The following is a 20,298-nucleotide window of genomic DNA, read 5'->3' as shown; positions in this document are numbered from 1 at the left end:
ATATGTTCAATGATCTATAAAATGCTAACATACAAGACATTTCATGGTTGCTATAGAAAAGTAAAATATATGCTTTTAATAAAAAGATATAAGAAATGGCAAATAAAATGATGAATACAAAAATATTTTTTTAATTGTTGAAACATGTATTATAGAATAAAGTAGTATTTGCATAGGGTTTGCTAGGCTAGTTTTTCATTGTTGTTCTAGCTACAGCAAATGTTCTTTCTCCAATTTAGGCCAAAATAGAAACAAAAAAAATTCGGAGAAAACAACATTGAACAGAATTAACTTTGGTCAGCAGATACATTCAGAGTGCAAATATATCAGAAAATGCAGTTGAAATGCTTGGGTGGACACAGTGAAAACCACAAAGTATGATATGTTTATTTGAAATAAACATTGCATTTGTTTATTGTGCTATCATATTTTGTTTTGGCCTTTTAACTTTTAGGGATGTTTAATGCTAGAATTTTAAAAGGGCTTATGACAAATGAAGGAAAATTTTATGGCAAATAGATGTAACTCATTGTCCTGAACTTTCTTCCTCTTCCTTCTTACATGTCTCGATCAATACAAATTCTTCTTTTCTAGGGGCAACACCTCTCTAAGGTAAGACTACACAACATGCTATAACCCACCTATCAGCTTAACTTCACGATAATGAGAACACCTAATTCTATAAAAACAATGACTCTGCCTATATTTCTAAGCAGTTCAAACAATTTTTACATTCATTCTCTATTAAACAGACTGCAGACATTCCTTATAGTGCACAAACACAAGACATGATTGGACAAACACATTACACACTGTAACTGCAAATAAAAAAATTAAATAAGAGGAAATACACAAGAACACTTTTGTCTTCCTTGTCCAGAGCAAACTTTACTAGATTCTGGTGTAGTGTAGTCTTTAAGCCTATAACTATTGTTCAAGTGACTTTATTTCTGTTTCCAATCTGTAAGATTCTTACAGCAGGGCAAAAATGGCGTAAAAAAGACACCATTTCCCGAATGGATTATTTGTTTCCAAGAATATCAGAAGTGTGGAATGTTCACCTTCTTTTCAGGTCTGTCTTGGAAGAATAGTCATCCTCTTTAACACACTGAAGAGTGAGATTCAACAGTTGCTAAGCTGCATTTCTGTTTCAAGGACAAGGTCAAATATATTTGGATGTGAGCAACATTTCATTTGTCAAGTTGTTCTGCATCACCTTTTCAATAATTTCACTTAGGAAAATATATTTGAATGGTTACTCCTAATCCTTTGCCCCAAATAACACAAACCACAGTCAAATACCAGTCCTAAACAGATTTCTGAATGATTTTTTTCTTTTGGACTAAAATGTTTCCTAAGAATGTTTTCATTATTATCACTTTCCTTTCTTTTTATAACTATTGTCAATATAGCCTTATTTGTTTTAAACTTTTTAAACTTACCACAAAGAGATGTTTTGACAAAAGCAAAAAACTCAAAAAAAAAAAAAAAAAAAGAAGAAGTTTTGAAACATTAAAGGACACCTCCTTTCCTTTGCCCATTTGATATCAAGACAGGTTAACTAATCAATGGAAATCTAAAAAACTAATCTTACAGGGAAAAGATATGCTTCTATTTCTCCAGATGGATCCAACGAGCTCACATGACTTCCTCTTCAGAAGATTTAACCTAAGGGAGCCCCCAGCATTCAGACTAGAGATGAAACAGCAAAAAACCCAAGAAGAAAAAATTCCAATACAAGTCATGGTGACATTAAAATTTTTCCAAAAAACGCTGCACTCGACGTCATCGACCTTATGATCTCCCTACTTGGGGACAGATAAAAACCCTTACTAATCAAACTGAAAATCTGATTTCTCAACAGGGAATGCCTCGGAATCCTAAAAATATTTTTCTTCGCTATGCTTTCTTTGCTTGCTTTTGCTTCCCCCACTCAGGCTGACCTGATTGATCACACTTATTGGGCTTATATACCTATTCCCCCTTTTTTATTGTAGGTTGTAAATTGGACAGATATAGGACCAATCATATCCACTAATGAGTCAACATATATGCCCCCTCCTTGGAACTTGGAGGGGCCCTCTCATCCTGAAGAAAAAGAAAAACTAATTAATATTGTTCTAGGTTATGAAGTCCTTCCTTTATGTATGGACCCAACAGAATTATGTATAAACATTAGTCGACAAACTTGGACTTTTGTCCTGCCTCCAGAAAAGGATTTTTGGACACTACTTGGATTATTTACTGCCCTTTCTTTGTCAGTGAACCATGTTTATACTACTGAAACTTTAGGGAAAGAATTAGGGAAAGAACAAAGAACAACATGCCAAGGGTTTACTAATAAGAACTTTAAATATATTCCTGTTCATTGGGACAAATGTCAGGCTAAATCAGAAAAATTAATATTTTTAGCCAATCATACAATTGTTGATTGGGGACCCCATGGTATGTGGTTATCTAACTGCTCAGATGATATTAATAGTACTGTATGTGATTACATTACTCGAGTGGCACGGAAGGTTACTGATACTACAATAGGGCATCACCATTAGAGAGGACTTCTTGGATGACATGACAGTGGAATGGCCCCCCCTCGTCCTCTAATCATCCTCGATAAACAGGCTGGGCCTGAACAATGGGATATCTGGAAGCTTGCTGCAAGCACTGAGAAACTTGAGACTTGGACTGGACATTTCACAAAGACCAATCATAGCCATAGCAATTATTTATTTTGCTATAATCAATCATATTTTATACAAGCCTGTGTTCCATTTCCTTTTGTTATAGCTATAGGAAACTTATAATTCAATAAGACTATATGTTCTGTAACTTGCAGAAATTGCAGATTATATACTTGTCTTAACTCCTCTATTTCCTTAAAATATGATTCTCTTTTAATTCTTCGATCTCGACGTAGTCTATGGTTACCAATAAATCTCCAACAGCCCTGGGAAGAAGGTCCCATGGCTGGACTTGCTTCCCGGTTGCTTACTAAATTGCTCCGGTGATCTAGATGATTCATTGGATGGCTGATTTTTAGTATTTTGGAATTAATAGCCATTTGCACCACTGCTGCTGTCACTGGTGTTGCTTTACAAACCTCTATTCAGACACATAATTTTATCCAAAATTGGACTAAAGATGCTCATACTATGTGGGCCACTCAGGCTCAAATAGAAGAGGATATTAAAAAAAAAAAATACAAGAACTGAGCACAGCCATCAAATGGGTTGGAGATCAATGAACACATGTACAAAAACAGATGATGCTAAAATATGATTGAAATTCTACTCAATTTCATGTTACTCTTGTTCATTTCTATAATAGTGGCTACAACTGGAAACAAATCAAGTTTCATTTTTAAAACATATATGATAATGCCTTTCTGAATGTACAGTTATTACAAAAAAGAAATATGTGAAACCTTTTCTAATAATCTGCCCTCTTCCACTAGTATGGGAAGTTTAGCTAAACAATTGGCTGATCAATTATCTGGGCTAGACCCGCATGGATGGTTTCAGAGCCTTACTCATAACATTGGGTCAAGAACTATAATTTTGGTGATTATCTTAACAATTATATTTGTTGTCTGCTGTTGCCTTCATGAAAAGATTGTTAAAACTGAATAAACTCTGATGCTCAGAACTCTTCTTGCAAATATTATAAATAAATAAGGGGGAATTGTCAGCGAATGTTTGATGGGAGGATTCCTACATGCTGTCTCTCAGGAGTCCTTTGTCCCTCTTCAAGCGGAACAGCACAATGCTCCCAGGGACTGAGGTCATTGTGTGAGGCAGGCTTGGGTCTCCTTTAGTAAACATTCTCTTTAGGACAAAACAGTTTAGTCTTGGCCCCTTTCTTGAGATATGGATTGTCTCCTGACCTTGTGACTAACATTACCCCTTGTTCCCTTGGTAACGGTTGCTGTTCGTTTGGTTTTCTGATCTCTATCATTCCCGAAAGAAGTTTCTTGTACTGCAGCCTATATATACTCATAGAAAAATCATTAAAGCACCTTTGCTCCATCAGAGCTTAGGTCCCCGGGTCTTTTTTGTCTCTCTCTTTCTCTTTCTCTCTCTCTCTTTTACTGGCTGACTCTCTGGAGCATGGAGAGCCGTCATGCTCACTTTTCTGCCCTGGCTTCTAAGACCCCATCGAGAGGGCACCTGGTGCCTTCGTGAGGGATGCAAGTCCTGCATCAAGCACTTTATTGGTCCTCTGCATAAATCAAGGGATATCAGCCACGTTCTCTTTGTTACTTTCCTATCGTCGACTCCGTACCACAAGGTTCCAGTCCATTAAACGACCCCAACACCCAGATTCCTATCACAACTCGAGAAAAACCATGAGACTTCCACCTCGCCACGAGATGAGGCCCGATTCACATGCATTTCTTGCAGAGCAATTCCGTGTTCCACATCAAACAATAAAGGAGCCTTGACTTCCTTGATGGAACTCCAGACAGTCCCCAAGAACACTGTCAAAGTCTACAGGGACCCTGAGGTCACCACAGCAACACAAAAGAGCGTCATGTACACCAAATCACCATGAGATGAGGCCAAATTCCCCTGCATTGGATCCAGAGCAATCCCGTGTTTGCCATCAAACATGACAAGTGCCTTGACTTCCTTTAGGCAACTCCAGAGATTCCCTGAGAACACTGTCCCAAGTCTAAAGGAACATCAAGTTCAGTACAGCAACTTGAGAAAAGCACCGTGTAGCCGAAATTTTATCAATATGAGAGCTGATTCCCTGGCTTGGACTCAAGAGGAATGCAAACTTTCCAAAAGTACCTCAAGAGGAGGCTTCTCTCAGCTATAGGTATGTGAGAGGGACCCTGAGTTGTCTGCCTCAGGTGGAATGGACACCGAGATGCCGTGACGCAAAAGAAGGCCGGATTTCCCTGCAGTGCCGTGAATGCAGGCTGGTCTTTCATCTCACAAGAGGAAGGGATGTCTGAATCCCCTGTGGAGACCCTAGAGAAAGCCCTAGTTCCACGCCTCATCTCGTCAGGAGGCCTCACACCCCTTTGACAACTCAAGAGGAATGCGGAGTTCAATGCTTCAAAAGGAGACAAAGCCTGACTCCTCTTGAAAATTGATAGGAATCCCAAAATCCCTGTGGAAACTGGAAAGGGACCCTGGGTCACCTGCCTCCCCTCGGGAGACGTCCTTATTACCCTGCCACACCTCGAGGAGAATCCTGAGTTGTCCCTTGCAACTAGACAGGAATCTTGATGTCACTGAACAAACACGAGTTTTGAAGGGCCATCCCCATCGTAACTCGTGAATATACCCTGGTTTCCACCGAAAATCGAGAAAAACCATGAGACATCCCACTCACCACGAGATGAGGCAAGATTCCCCTACATTGCATGCAGAGCAATCCCGTGTTCCACATCAAACACGAAAGGAGCCTTGGCTTCCTTGATGGAACTTGATGGAGTCCCCAAGAACACTGTGACAAGTTTAAAGGGACTCTGAGGTCATCGCAGTAACATGAAAAAGCTCCATGCACCCCAAATCAACTCGAGATGAGAGCTGATTCCCTGGCTTCGAATCAAGAGGAATGCCAACTTTTCACAAGCACCTCAAGAGGAGGCTTCTCTCAGCTATAAGTATGTGAGAGGGACCCTGCGTTTGCTGCCTCAGGTGGAATGGACACCGAGACGCCCTGACTCGAAATAAGGCTGGATTTCCCTGCAGTGAATTGAATGCAGGCTCGTCTTTCATCTCACAAGATGAAGGGATGTATGAATCCCATGTGGAGACACTAAAGAAAGCCCTAGTTCCCCACCTCATCTCAACAGGAGGCCTCACATCCCTTAGACAACTCGAGAGGAGCACAGAGTTCAATGCTTCAAAAGGAGACGATGCCTGACTCCTCTTGAAAATTGATAGGAATCCAAATATCCCTGTGGCAACTGGAAAGAGACACTGGGTCTGCCACCTCACCTCGAGAGGCGTCCCTAATCCCCTGCAAAGCCTCGAGGAGAATCCCGAGGTGTCCCTCGCAACTAGACAGGAGTCATGACATCGCTGAACAGACACGATTTTGAAGGGACATCCCCATTGTAACTCGAGAATATAGCCCAGGTTCCCGCCGCAACTCGAGAAAAACCATGAGACTTCCCCCTCGCCGCGAGATGAGGCCCGATTTCCCTGCATTGCAAGCAGAGCAATTCCGTGTTCCACACAGAATATGAAAGGAGCCTTGACTTCCTTGATGGAACTCCAGAGAATCACCAGGAACTCTTTAACAAGTCTAGAGGGACACTGAGGCCACTGCAGCAACAAGAAAGAGCTCCGTGTACCACAAATCAACTCGAGATGAGAGCTGATTCCCTGGCTTCGACTCAAGAGGAATACCAACTTTCCACAAACACCTAAAGAGGAGACTTGCCTCAGCTCTAGGTATGTGAGAGGGACCCTGAGTTTGCTGCCTCAAGTGGAATGGACACCGAGACACCCTGACTCAAAATAAGGCCAGATTTGACTGCAGTGACTTGAATGCAGGCTGGTCTTTCATCTCACACGATGTAGGGATGCCTGAATCCCCTGTGGAGACCCAAAGGAGAGACCTAGATCCCCACATCACCTCGACAGGAGGCCTCACATCCCTTTGACAACTCGAGAGAAACACGGAGTTCATATCTTCAAAAGGACACAATGCCTGACTCATCTTGAAAATTGTATGAAACCTAATATCACTGTGGCAACTGGAAAAGGGTCCTGGGTCTCCCGCCTCACTTTGAGAATGTCCTATTTTCCCTGCCAAGCCTTGAGGAGAATCCCGAGTTGTCCCTCGCAAGTAGACAAGAGTCCTGACGTCGCTGAACAAACATGAGTTTTGAACAGCCATTCCGTCGTAACTCGAGAATATACCCCTGGTTTCCGCCGCAACTGGAGAAAAGCCATGAGACATCCCCCTCACTGCCAGATGAGCCCCGATTCCCCTGCATTGCATGCAGAGCAATTCCGTGTTCCCCAGCAAATGCAATAGGAGCATGGACTTCCTTGATGGTACTCCAGAGAGTCTCCAAGAACACTGTCACAAGTCTAGAGGGAACCTGAGTTCACCGCAGCAACACGAAAGAGCTTCAAGTACCCCAAATCAACACGAGATGAGGCCTAATTCCCCTGCATTAGCTCCAGAGCCATCCCGCGATCCCCATCAAACATGACAAGTGGCTTGCCTTCATTTAGGCAACTCCAGAGTTTCCCCGAGAACACCGTCCCAAGTCCAGAGGAACACAAAGTTCTGCAGAGCAACTAGAGAAAAGCTCCATGTACCCCAAATCATCTTGAGATGAGAGCTGATTCCCTGGATTCGACACAAGGGGAATGCCACCTGTCCACAAGCACCTCAAGAGGAGGCTTCTCTCAGCTATAGGTATCACAGTGGGACCCTGAGTTTGCTGCCTCAAGAAGAATGTACAATGAGATGCCCAGACACGAAATAAGGCCGGATTTCCCTGCAGTGATGTGAACGCAGGCTCGTCTTTCATCTCACAAGATGAAGGAATAACTGAATCCCCTGTGAGACCCTAAAGAAAGCCCTTGTTCCCCGACTCATCAAGACAGGAGTCCGCACATCCCTTTGACAACTCGAGAGGAGTGCGGAGTTCAAGGCGTCAAAAGGAGACGAGGCCTGACTCACCTTGAAAATTGATAGGAATCCCAATATCCCTGTGGCAACTGGGAAGGGAGCCTGGGTCTCCCTTCTCACATCGAGAGTCGTCCCTATTGCCCTGCCAAGCCTCGAGTAGAATCCCGAGGTATTCCTGGCAACCAGGCAAGAGTCCTGAAGTCGCTGAACCAACACGAGTTTTGAAGGGCCATCCCCGCCGTAACACGAGAACATACCCCACATTCCCGCTGCAACTCAAGAAAAACCATGAGACTTTCCCAACAACACGAGATGAAGCCCGAATACAATGCTGCATGCAGAGCAAGTCCATGTTCCTCATCAAACACGAAAGGAGACTTGACTTCCTTTATGGACCTCCAGAAATTCCCCAAGAAAAGTGTCAGAAGTCTAGCGGTACCCTGAGGTCCCCGTAGCAACACGAAAGAGCTCTGTGTGCCCCAAATCAACTCGAGGTGAGACCTGAATCCCCTGCATTGGCTCAAGAGCCATCTCGCATTCCCCATCAAACAAGACAAGTGGACTAACTTCCTTTAGGCAACTCCAGAGATTCCCCGAGAAAACCGTCCCAATTGTAGAGAACACCGAGTCCAGCACAGCAAATCGAGAAAAGTTCCGTGTACCCCAAATCATCTCGAGATGAAAGCTGATTCCCAGGCTTGGACTCAAGAGGAATGCAAACTTCCAGAACCACCCAAGAGGAGGCTTCTCTAAACTATACGTATTTGAGAGGGAACCTGAGTAGGCTGCCTCATGTGGAATGGACATTGAGATGCCTGGACTTGAAATAAGGGGGATTTCCCTGCAGTGACTTGAATGCAGGCTTGTCTTTCATCTCACAAGATGAAGGGATGTCTGAATCCCCTGTGGAGACCCTAGAGAAAGCCCTAGTTCCCCGCCTCATCACGACAGGAGACCTCACATCCCTTTGACAACTCGAGAGGCACACGGAGTTCAATGCTTCAAAAGGAGACGATGCCTGACTCCTCTTGAAAATTGATAGGAATCCCAATATCACTTTGACAACTGGAAAGGGAGCCTGCATCTCCCGCCTCACCTCGAGAGACGTCCCTATTGCCGTGGCAAGCCTTGAGGAGAATCCTGAGGTGTCCCTCGCAACTAGACAGGAGACCTGAGGTCGCTGAACCAACACGAGTTTTGAAGGGTCATCCCCGTCGTAACTCAAGAACAAAACCCAGGTTCCCGCCGCAACTCGAGAAAAACCATGACACTTCCCCCATGCTGCGAGTTGAGGCCCGATTCCCCTGCACTGCCTGCAGTGCAAGTGTGAATTCCCCATCAAACACGAAACGAGCCTTGACTTCCTTGATGGAACTCCAGAGAGTCCTCAAGAACACTTTCACAAGTCTAGAGGGACCCTGAGGCCACCGCGGCAACACATAATAGCTATGTGTATTACAAATCAACTCGACATGAGGCCTGATATCCCTGCATTGGTTCCCGAACTATACCACATTCCCCATCAAGGAGGAAAAGTGGCTTGACTTCCTTTAGGCAACTCCAGAGATTCCCTGAGAACATTGTCCCAAGTCTAGAGGAACACCAATTTCAGCACAGCAACTCGAGAAAAGCTCTGTGTACCCCAAATCATTTTGAGATGAGAGCTGATTCCCTGGCTTCGACTCAACAGGAATGCCAACTTTCCACAAGCAGCTCAAGAGGAGGCTTCTCTCAGCTATAGGTATGTAAGTGGGACCCTGAGTTTGCTTCCTCAAGTGGAATGGACACCGAGATGCCCTGACTCGAAATAACGCTGGATTGCCCTGCAGTGACTTGAATGCAGGTTCTTCTTTCATCTCACAAGTTGAAGGGATGTCTGAATCCCCTGTGGAGACCCTAGAGAAAGCCCTAGTTCCCCGCCTCATCTCGACAGCAGGCCTCACATGCCTTTGACAACACGAGAGGCACGTGGAGTTCAATGCTTCAAAAGGAGCCAATTCCTGACTCCTCTTGAAAATTGACAGGAATATTAATATCCCTGTGGAAACTGGGAAGGGAGACTGAGTCTCCCGCCTCACCTTGAGAGACGTCCCTATTTCCCGGCCAAGCCTTGAGGAGAAAATCCAGGTGTCCCTAGCAATTAGACAGGAGTCCAGATGTTGCTGAACCAACATGAGTTTTGAAGGTCCATCTCGGCCGTAACTAAAAAACATACCCCAGGTTCCCGTTGCAACTCAAGAAAAACCATGAATCTTGCCCCTCACCACGTGATGAGGATCAATTCAATGGCATTACTTGCAGAGCAACTCCGTGGTCTCCTTAAACACAAAAGGAGCCTTGGCTTCCTTTATGGAACTCCAGAGAGTACCCAAAAATACTGAAACAAGTCTAGAGGATCCCTGAGGTGACCGCAGCAACAAAAAAAGAGTTTTGTGTACCCCAAATGAACTCAAGATGAGGCCAGATTCCACTACTTTGGCTCCAGGGCCATCCCGCTTTCCCCATCAAACACGACAAGTGGCTTGGCTTCCTTTAGTCAACTCCAGAGATAACCGGGGAACACAGTCCCAATGATAGAGGAACACCATGTTAAGCACAGCAACTCGAAAACAGCTCGGTGCACCCCAAATCATCTCGAGATGAGAGCTGATTCCCTGGCTTTGACTCAAGAGGAATGCCAGCTTTAAACAACACCTAAAGAGGAGGCTTCTCTCAGCTATAGGTATGTTAGAGGGACCCTGAGATTGCTGCCTCAACTGGAATGGACTCCCTGATGCACTGACTCGAAATAAGGCTGGATTTCCCTGCAGTGACTTGAATGCAGGCTCGCTTTTCATCTCACAAGATGAAGGGATGTCTGAATCCCCTGTAGAGACCCTAGAGAAAGCCCTAGTTCCCCGCCTCATCTCGCCAGGAGGCCTCACATCTCTTTGACAACTCGAGAGGCATGTGGAGTTCAATGCTTCAAAAGGAGATGATGCCTGACTCCTCCTGAATACTGACAAGAGTCACAAAATCTCTCTGTCAACTGGAAAGGGACACTGGGTCTCATGCCTCACTTCGAGAGGCGTCCCTATTGCCCTGCCAAGCCTTGAGGAGAATCCCGATGTGTTCCTCGCAACTAGACAGGACTCGTGATGTCGCTGAACAAATGCGAGTTTTGAAGGGCCATCCCCGTCGTAACTCGAGCATATACCCCAGGTTCCTGCCGAAAATCTAGAAAAACCTAGAGACTTCCCAATTGCCGTGAGATGATGCCCGATTTCCCTGCATTGCGTGGAGAGCAATTCCATGTTCCCCATCAAACATGAAAGGAGTCTTGACTTCCTTGATGGATCTCCAGAGAGTCCCCAAGAACACAGTTACAAGTGAGGAGGGACCCTGAATTTACCGCAGCAACAAGGAAGAGCTCAGCGTATTCTAAATCAACTGGAGATGAGGCCCGATTCCCCTGCATTGGCTCCAGAGCCATCATGCATTCCCCATCAAACAAGACAAGTGTCTTGCCTTCCTTTAGGCAATTCCAGAGATTTCCCGAGAACACTGTCTCAAGTCTAGAGGAACACCACGTTCAGCACAGCAACTCAAGAAAAGCTCCGTGTTTCCCAAATCATCTCGAGATGAGAGCTGATTCACGGGCTTCAAATCAAGAGGAATGCCAACGTTCCAAAAGGACCTCAAGACGCGGCTTCTCTCAGCTATATGTATATGAGAGAGACCCTGAGTTTGCTGCCTCAAGTGGAATAGACACCGAGATGCCGTGACTCGAAATAAGCCCAGAATTCCCTGCACTGACTTGAATGCAGGCTCGTTTTTCATCTTATAAGATGAAGGGATGTCTGAATCCCCTGTGGAGGCCCTAGAGAAAGAGGTAGTTCGATGTCTCACCTCGATAGGAGACCTCACATCCCTTTGAAAACTCGAGAGGCATGCGGAGATCAATGCTTCAAAAGGAGAAGATTCCTGACTCCTCTTGAAAATGGATAGGAATCAGAATACGCCTGTGGCAACTGGGAAGGGAGCGTGGGTGTCCCGCCTCATGACGAGAGGTGTCCCTATTGCCCTGCCAAGCCTTGAGGAGAAACCCAAGGTGTCCCTCACAACCAGCCAGGAGTTCTGACTTCTCTGAATCAACACGAGTTTTGAAGGCCCATCGCTGCCGTTACTCGAGAACATACCCCAGGTTCCCGCTGCAACTCGAGAAAAACCATGAGACTTCCCCCTTGCCGTGAGATGAGGCCCATTTCCCCTGCATTGCATGCAGAGTACATCCGAGTTCCCCATGAAACACGAAAGGAGCCTTGACTTCCTAGATGAAACTCCATATAGTCCTCAATAACACTGTCACAAGTCTAGAAGAACCCTGAGGTCAACGCAACAACACATAAGAGCTCCGTGTACCACAAATCAACTGGAGATGAGGTCCGATTCCCATGCATTGGCTCCAGAGCCATCCTGCATTCCCCATCAAACAGGACACGTGGCTTGCCTTCCTTTAGGCAACTCCAGAGATTCTCCGAGAACAATGTCCCTAGTCTAGACGAACACAAAGTTCAACACAGCAACTCTAGGAAAGCTCCGTGTACCCCAAATTATTTTGAGATGAGAGCTAATTCCCTGGCTTTGACTCAAGAGGAATGCCAACTATCCACAAGCACCTCAAGAGGAGGCTTCTCTCAGCTATACGTATGTGAGAGGGACACTGGGTTTGTTGCCTATTGTGGCATGGACACCAAGATGCCCTGACTCGAAATAAGGCCAGATTTCCCTACAGTGTCTTGAATGCAGGCTTGTCTCTCATCTCACAAGTGGAAGGGATGACTGAATCCCCTTTGGATACACTAGAGAATGCCCTAGTCCCCACCTCATCTCGACAGGAGGCCTCACATCCTTTTGAAACCTCGAGAGGCATGCGGAGTTCAATGGTTCAAAAGGAGACAATGCCTGACTCCTCTTGAACATTGATAGGAATCCCAATATCCCTGTGCCAACTGCAAAGGGAAACTGGGTCTCCCGCCTCACTTCAAGAGGAGACCCTATTGTCCTGCCAAGCCTCGAGGAAAATCACAAGGTGTCCCTCGCAACTAGACAGGAGTCCTGACGTCGCTGAACCAACACGAGTTTTGAAGGGCCCTCCCCGCCATAACTCGAGTACATAACTCAGGTTCCCACCGCAATTCCAGAAAAATCATGAGACTTTCCCCTTGCTGCTAGATGAGGACCGAATCCCATGCACTGCATGCAGAGCAAGTCCATGTACCCCATCAAAAACGAAAGGAGACTTGACTTCCTAGATGGAACTCCAGAGAGTCCCAGGAACACTGTCAGAAATCTAGAGGGACCATGAGTTCCCCGCAGCAACATGAAAGCGCACCGTGTACACGAAATCAACACGAAATGAGGCCCAATTCCCCTTCATGGTGTCCAGAGCCATCCCGACTTCCGCATTAAAATAGACAAGTGGCTTGACTTCCTTTAGGCAACTCCAGAGATTACCCGAGAATACCGTCTCAAGTCTAGAGGAACACCACATTTAGCACAGCAACTTGAGAAAAGCTCTGTGTACCTCAAATCATCTCAAGATGAGAGCTGATTACCTGGCTTTGACTCAAAAAGAATGCCAGCTTTCCACAAGCCCCAGAAGAGGATGCTTCTCTCAGTTATAGGTAGGTTAGTGGGACCCTGAGTATGCTGCCTCAAATGGAATGGACAACGAGATGCCCTGACTCGAAATAAGGCCAGATTTCCCTGCAGTGACTTGAATGCAGACTCGTCTTTCATCTCACAAGATGAAGGGATGTCTGAATCCCCGTGGAAATCATAGAGAAAGCCCGAGTACCCTGCCTTATCTCTCCAGGAGGCCTCACATTCCTTTGACAATTCGAGCAGCACGCGGAGTTCAATGTTTCAAAAGGAGACGGTGCCTGACTACTCTTGAAAATTGATAGGAATCCCAATATCCCTGTGACAAGTGAAAAGGGAGACTGGGTCTCCCACCACACCTCGAGAGGTGTCCCTATTGCCCTGCCAAGCCTCGAGGAGAATCTCCAGGTGTCCCTCGATACTAGACAGGACTCCTGACGTCGCTGGACAAACGCAAGTTTTGAAGGCACATCCCCACCTAACTCGAGATCATGCCAAATGTTCACTCCGCAAATCGAGAAAAAACCATGAGACTTCCCCCTGCCACGAGATGAGGCCCAATTTCCCTGCATTGCATGCAGAGCAAGTCCGTGTTCCCCATCAGACAGGAAAGGAGCCTTGACTTCCTAGATGAAACTACACATAGTCCTCAATAACACTGTCACAAGTCTAGACGGACCCTGAGGTCAATGCAGCAACACCAAAGAGCTCCGTGTACTACAAATCAACTCGAGATGAGGCCTGATTCCCCTGCATTGGCTCTAGAGCCATCCTGAATTCCCCATCAAACAGGACACGTGGCTTGACTTCCTGTAGGCAAATCCAGAGATTCTCCAAGAACAACGTCCCTAGTCTAGATGAACACAAATTTCAGCACAGCAACTCCAGGAAAGCTCCCTGTACCCCAAATTATTTCAAGATGAGAGTACATTCCCTGGCTTTGATTCAAGAGGAAAGCCAACTTTCCACAAGCACCTCAAGAGGAGGCTTCTCTCAGCTATACTTATGTGAGAGGGACCCTGAGTGTATTGCCTGAAGTGGAAAGGACACCGAGATGCTCTGACTCGAAATAAGGCCAGATTTCCCTGCAGTGACTTGAATGCAGGCTCGTCTTTTAGCTCAAAAGAAGAAGGAATGTCTGAATCCCCTGTGGAGACCCTAGAGAAAGCCCTAGTTCCCCGCCTCATATCTCCAGGAGTCCTCACATTACTTTGACAATTCGAGCAGCATGTGGAGATCAAGGTTTCAAAAGGAGACGATTCCTGACTCTTTTTGAAAGTGGACAGGAGTCACAGTATCGCTCTGGCAATTGGAAAGGGACACTGCGTCTAATGCTTCACCTCGAGAGGCGTCCCAATTGCCCTCCCAAGGCTGGAGGAGAATCCTGAGGTGTCCCTCATGCCTAGACATGAGTACTGACGTTGCTGAACAAACACGAGTTTTGAAGGGCCATCAGTGACCTAAGTCGAGAATACATCCCAGGTTCCCCCTGCAACTCGAGAAAATCCATGAGACTTCCCCTTCACCACGACATGAGGCCTGATTCCCCTGCACTTCATGCAGAGTAAGCCCGTGTTCCCCATCAAACACGAAAGGAGCCTTGACTTCCTTGATGGAAATCCAGAGTCCCCAAGAACACTGTCACAAGTCTAGAGGGACCTTGATGTCACTGAAGCAAAATGAAAGAGCACCGTGTACCCCAAATCAACTCGAGATGATGCCCCATTTCCCTGCATTGGCTCCAGAGCCAATCCGCATTACTCATCAAACATGACAAGTGGCTTGACTTCCTATAGGCAACTCCAAGGATACCCAGAGAACACTGCCCCGTATCGAAAGGAACAGCAATTTCAGCACATCAACTCGAGAAAAGCTCCGTGTACCACAAATCATCTCGAGATGAAAGCTGATTCCCTGGCATCAATACAAGAGGAATGCCAAAGTTCCAAAAGCCCGTCAAAAAGAGGCTTCTCTCAGCTATGGTTATGTGAGAGGGACCCTGAGTTTGCTGCCTCAAGTTGAATGGACAACGAGATGCCCTGACTCTAAATAAGGCCGGATTTCCCTGCAGTGACTTGAATGCAGGCTCTTCATTCATCTCACAACAGGAAGGGATGTCTGAATCCCCTGTGGAGGCCCTATAGAGAGCCCTAGCTACCCTCTTAACCTCGACAGCAGGACTCACATCCCTTTGACAACTCGAGAGGCACGTGGGGTTCAATGCTTCAAAAGGAGACGATGCCTGACTCCTCTTGAAAATTGACAGGAATACCAATATCACTTTGGAAACTGGATGCGAGCCTGGGTCTCCCGCCTCACCTCGAGTGACATCCCTATTTCCCTGTCAAGCCAAGAGGACAATCCCAAGGTGTCCCTCGCTACTAGACAGGAGTCCTGACATCGCTGAAGCAACACGAGTTTTGAAGGGCCATCTCCGCAATAACTTGAGAATATAACCCAGGTTCCCGCTGCAGGTCGAGAAAAACCATTAGACTTTCCCCTCGCTGCGAGATGTGGCCCGATTCACCTGCACTGAGTGTAGAGCAAGTCCATGTTCCCCATCAAACGTGAAAGGAGTATTGACTTCCTTGATGGAAATCCAGAGAGTCCCCAAGAACACTATCACAAGTCTAGAGGGTCCCTGAGGTCCCCGTAGCAACATGAAAGCACACCGTGCACTCCGAATCAATTCGACATGAGGTCCGATTCCACTGCATTGGCTCCATTGCAATCCCACATTCCCCATCAAACACAAGTGGCTTGTCTTCCTTTAGGCAACTCCAGAGATTCCCCAAGAATACGGTCTCAAGCCTAGAGGAACACCAAGTTCAGCACAGCTACTCGAGAAAAACTCCATGTACCCCAAATCATCTCGAGATGAGAGCTGCTTCCCTGGATTCAACTCAAGAGGGATGACAACATTCCACTAGTACCTCAAGAAGAGGCTTCTCTGCTATAGGTATGTGAGAGGGACCCTGAGTTTGCTGCCTCAAATGGAAAAAACACCGAGATGCCCTGACTCGAAATAAGGCCGGATTTACCTGTGACTTGAATGCAGGCTCGTCTTTCATCTCAGAAGTGTAAGGGATGTCTTAATCCCCTGTGGAGACCCTAGAGAATGCCCTAGTCCCCACTCATCAAGACAGGAGGCCTCACATCCTTTTGAAACCTCCAGAGGAACACGGAGTTAAATGCTTCAAAAGGAGACGATGGCTGACTCCTCTTGAACATTGATAAGAATCCCAATATCCCTGTGGCAACTGGAAAGGGAGCCTGGGTCTCCCGCCTCACCCCCAGAGGCATCCCTATTGTTCTGTCAAGCCTTGAGGAAAATCACAAGCTGTCCCTCACAACTAGACAGGAGTCCTGACGTCGCTGAACCGACACGAGTCTTGAAGAGCCATCCCCGACATAACTCGAGAACATAATCCAGGTTCCCACTGCAATTCCAGAAAAATAATGAGACTTTCCCCTCCCCACCAGATGAGACCCAATTCCCCTGCACTGCATGCAGAGCAAGTCCGTGTTCCCCATTAAACATGAAAGGAGCCTTGACTTCCTTGATGGAACTCCAGAGAGTCCCCATGAACACTGTCAGAAATCTAGAGGGACCCTGAGGTCCCCGCAGCAACATGAAAACGCACCGTGTACTCGAAATCAACTCGAGATGAGGCCCGATTCCCCTACATGGTCTCCAGAGTCATCCCGCATTCCCCATTAAACAGGACAAGTGGCTTGACTTACTTTTGGCAACTCCAGAGGTTACCCGAGAATACCGTATCAAGTCTAGAGGAACACCAAGTTCAGCACAGCAACTCCAGAAAAGCTCCATGTACCACAAATCATCTCGAGATGAGAGATGATTCCCTGGCTTCGACTCAAGAGGAATGCCAGCTTTCGACAAGCCCCACAAGAAGAGGCTTCTCTCAGCTATAGGTATGTGAGAGGGACCCTGATTTTGCTGCCTCAATTCGAATGGACACCGAGATGCCCTGACTTGAAATTAGGCCGGATTTCCTTGCAGTGACTTGAATGCAGGCTTGTTTTTCATCTCACAAGATGAAGAGATGTCTGAATCCCCTGTGGAGACCATAGAGAAAGCCCTAGTTTCCCGCCTCATCTCGTCAGGAGGCCTCACATTCTTCTGAATCCTCGAGAGGCACGTGGAGTTACATGTTTCAAAAGGAGACGATGGCTGACTGCTTGAAAATTGATAGGAATCCAAATATCCCTGTGGCAACTGCAAAGGGAGACTGGGTCTACCGCCCCAACTCGAGAGGCATCTCTATTGTCCTGCCAATCCTCCAGCAGAATCCCGATGTATCCCTTGCAACTAGAGATGAGTCCTGACGTTGCTGACCCAACACGAGTATTGAAGGGCCATTCCCGCCGTAACTCGAGAACATAACGCAGGTTCCCGCCGCAACTCGAGAAAAACCATGAGAATTCCCCCTTGCCGCGAGATGAGTCCCGATTTCCCTGCATTGCATGCAGAGCCAGTCTGTGGTACCCATCAGACAGGAAAGGAGACTAGATTTCCTAGATGAAACTCCACATAGTCCTCAATAACACTTTCACAAGTCTAGACGGACCCTGAGATCACTGCAGCAACATATAAGAGCACCGTGTACTACAAATCGACTCAACATGAGGCCCGATTCCCCAGCATTGGCTCTGCAGCCATCCTGCATTCCCCATCAAACAGGATAAGTGGCTTCTCTTCCTTTAGGCAACTCCAGAGATTCCCCGAGAATACAGTCTCAAGCCTAGAGGAAAAGCAAGTTCAGCACAGCAACTCGAGAAAAACTCTGTGTACCCCAAATCATCTTGATGAGAGCTGCTTTCCTGGATTCAACTCAAGAGGGATGACAACATTCCACTAGTACCTCAAGAAGAAGCTTCTCTCTGCTATAGGTATGTGAGAGAGACCCTGAGTTTGCTGCCTCAAATGGAAAAAACACCGAGATGCCTTGACTCGAAATAAGGCCGGATTTACCTGCAGTGACTTGAATGCAGGCTTGCCTTTCATCTCACAAGTGGAAGGGATGTCTGAATCCCCTGTGGAGACCCTAGAGAATGCTCTAGTCCCCACCTCATCTCGACAGGAGGCCTCACATCCTTTTGAAACCTCGAGAGGCATGCAGAATTAAATAATTCAAAAGGAGATGATGCCTTACTCCTCTTGAACATTGATAGGAATCCCAATATCCCTGTGGCAACTGGAAAGAGACCCTGATTCTCCCGCCTCACCTCCAGAGGCATCCCTATTGTTCTGCCAAGCTTCGAGGAAAATCACAAGGTGTCCCTAGCAACTAGACAGGAGTCCTGACGTCGCTGAACCAACACGAGTATTGAAGGGCCTTCCCCACTGTAGCTGGAGAACATACCACAGGTTCCCGCCACAACTCGAGAAAAACCATGAGACTTCCACCTTGCCGTGAGATGAGGCCACATTTCCCTGCATTGCGTGCACAGCAAGTCCGTGTTCCCCATCAAACAGGAAAGGAGACTTGACTTCCAAGATGAAACTCCACATAGTCCTCAATAACACTGTCACAAGTCTAGACGGACCCTCAGGTCACTGATAACACATAAGAGCTCCGTGTTAAAAAAAAAAAAAAAAAAAAAAAAAAAAAAAGCTCTGTGTACTACAAATCAACTCGAGATGAGGCCCGATTCCCCTGCACTGCCTCCAGAGCCATCCTGCAAAATGCATGAAACAGGACAAGTGGCTTGACTTCCTTTAGGCAACTCCAGAGATTCCCTGACAACAACGTCCCAAGTCTAGAGGAACACCAAGTTCAGCACAGCAACTCCAGAAAAGCTCCGTGGACCCCAAATCATCTCGAGATGAGAGCTGATTTCCTGGCTTCGACTCAAGAGGAATGCCAACTTTCCACAAGCACCTCAAGAGGAGGCTTCTCTCAGCTATACGTATGTGATAGGGACCCTGAGTGTGTTGCCAGAAGTGGAATGGGCACCGAGATGCCCTGACTTGAAATAAGGTCAGATTTCCCTGCAGTGACTTGAATGCAGGCTCGTCTTGCATCTCCCAAGACGAAGGGATGTCTGAATCCCCTGTGGAGACCCTAGAGAAAGCCCTAGTTCCCCGCCTCATTTCTACAGGAGGCCTCACATTCCTTTGAAACCTGGAGCAGCACGTGGAGATCAAGGTTTCAAAAGGAGTGAAGCCTGACTGCTCTTGAAAAAGGACAGAAGTCACAGTATTGTTCTGGCAACAGGAAATAAACACTGAGTATCACGCCTCACCTCAAGAGGCATCCCTATTGCCCTCCCAAGGCTCAAGGAGAATCCTGAGGTGCCCCTCGCAGGTAGTCAGGAGTACTGACGTCGCTGAACAAACACATGTTTGGAAGGGCCATCACCATTTTAAATCGAGAATACACCCCAGGTTCCCGCTGCAACTCAACACAATCCATAAGAATTCCCCCTCGCCGCGAGATGAGGCCTGATACCCCTGCACTGAATGCAGAGCAAGTCCGTGTTCCCCATCAAACATGAAAGGAGTATTGAATTCTTTGATGGAAATCCAGAGTCCCCAAAAACTCTGTCACAATCTAGAAGGACCCTGATGTCACTGAAGCAAAACAAAAGAGCTAGTCCCCACCTCATCTTGACAGGAGACCTCACAACATTTTGAAACCTCGAGAGGCATGCGGAGTTCAGTGGTTCAAAAGGAGACGATGCCTGACTCCTCTTGAACATTGATAGGAATCACAATATCACTGTGGCAACTGGAAAGGGACACCGGGTCTCCTGCCTCACTTGGAGAGGCGTCCCTATTGCCCTGCCAAGCCGCGAGGCGAATCCCGAGGTGTCTCTCGCAACTAGACAGGAGTCCTGACATCGCTGAATGAACACGAGTATTGAAGGGCCATCCCTGCCGTAACTCGAGAACATACCACAGGTTCTCGCCACAACTCGAGAAAAACCAGGAGACTTCCCCCTCGCCACAAGATGAGGTCCGATTTCCATGCATTGCATGCAGAGCAAGTCCGAATTCCCCATCAGATATGAAAGGGGACT

The sequence above is a fragment of the Dama dama genome, chromosome 13, assembly GCF_033118175.1.
Source record: "Dama dama isolate Ldn47 chromosome 13, ASM3311817v1, whole genome shotgun sequence".
NCBI lineage: Eukaryota > Metazoa > Chordata > Mammalia > Artiodactyla > Cervidae > Dama > Dama dama.
Note: the sequence above shows the minus strand (reverse complement) of the source record.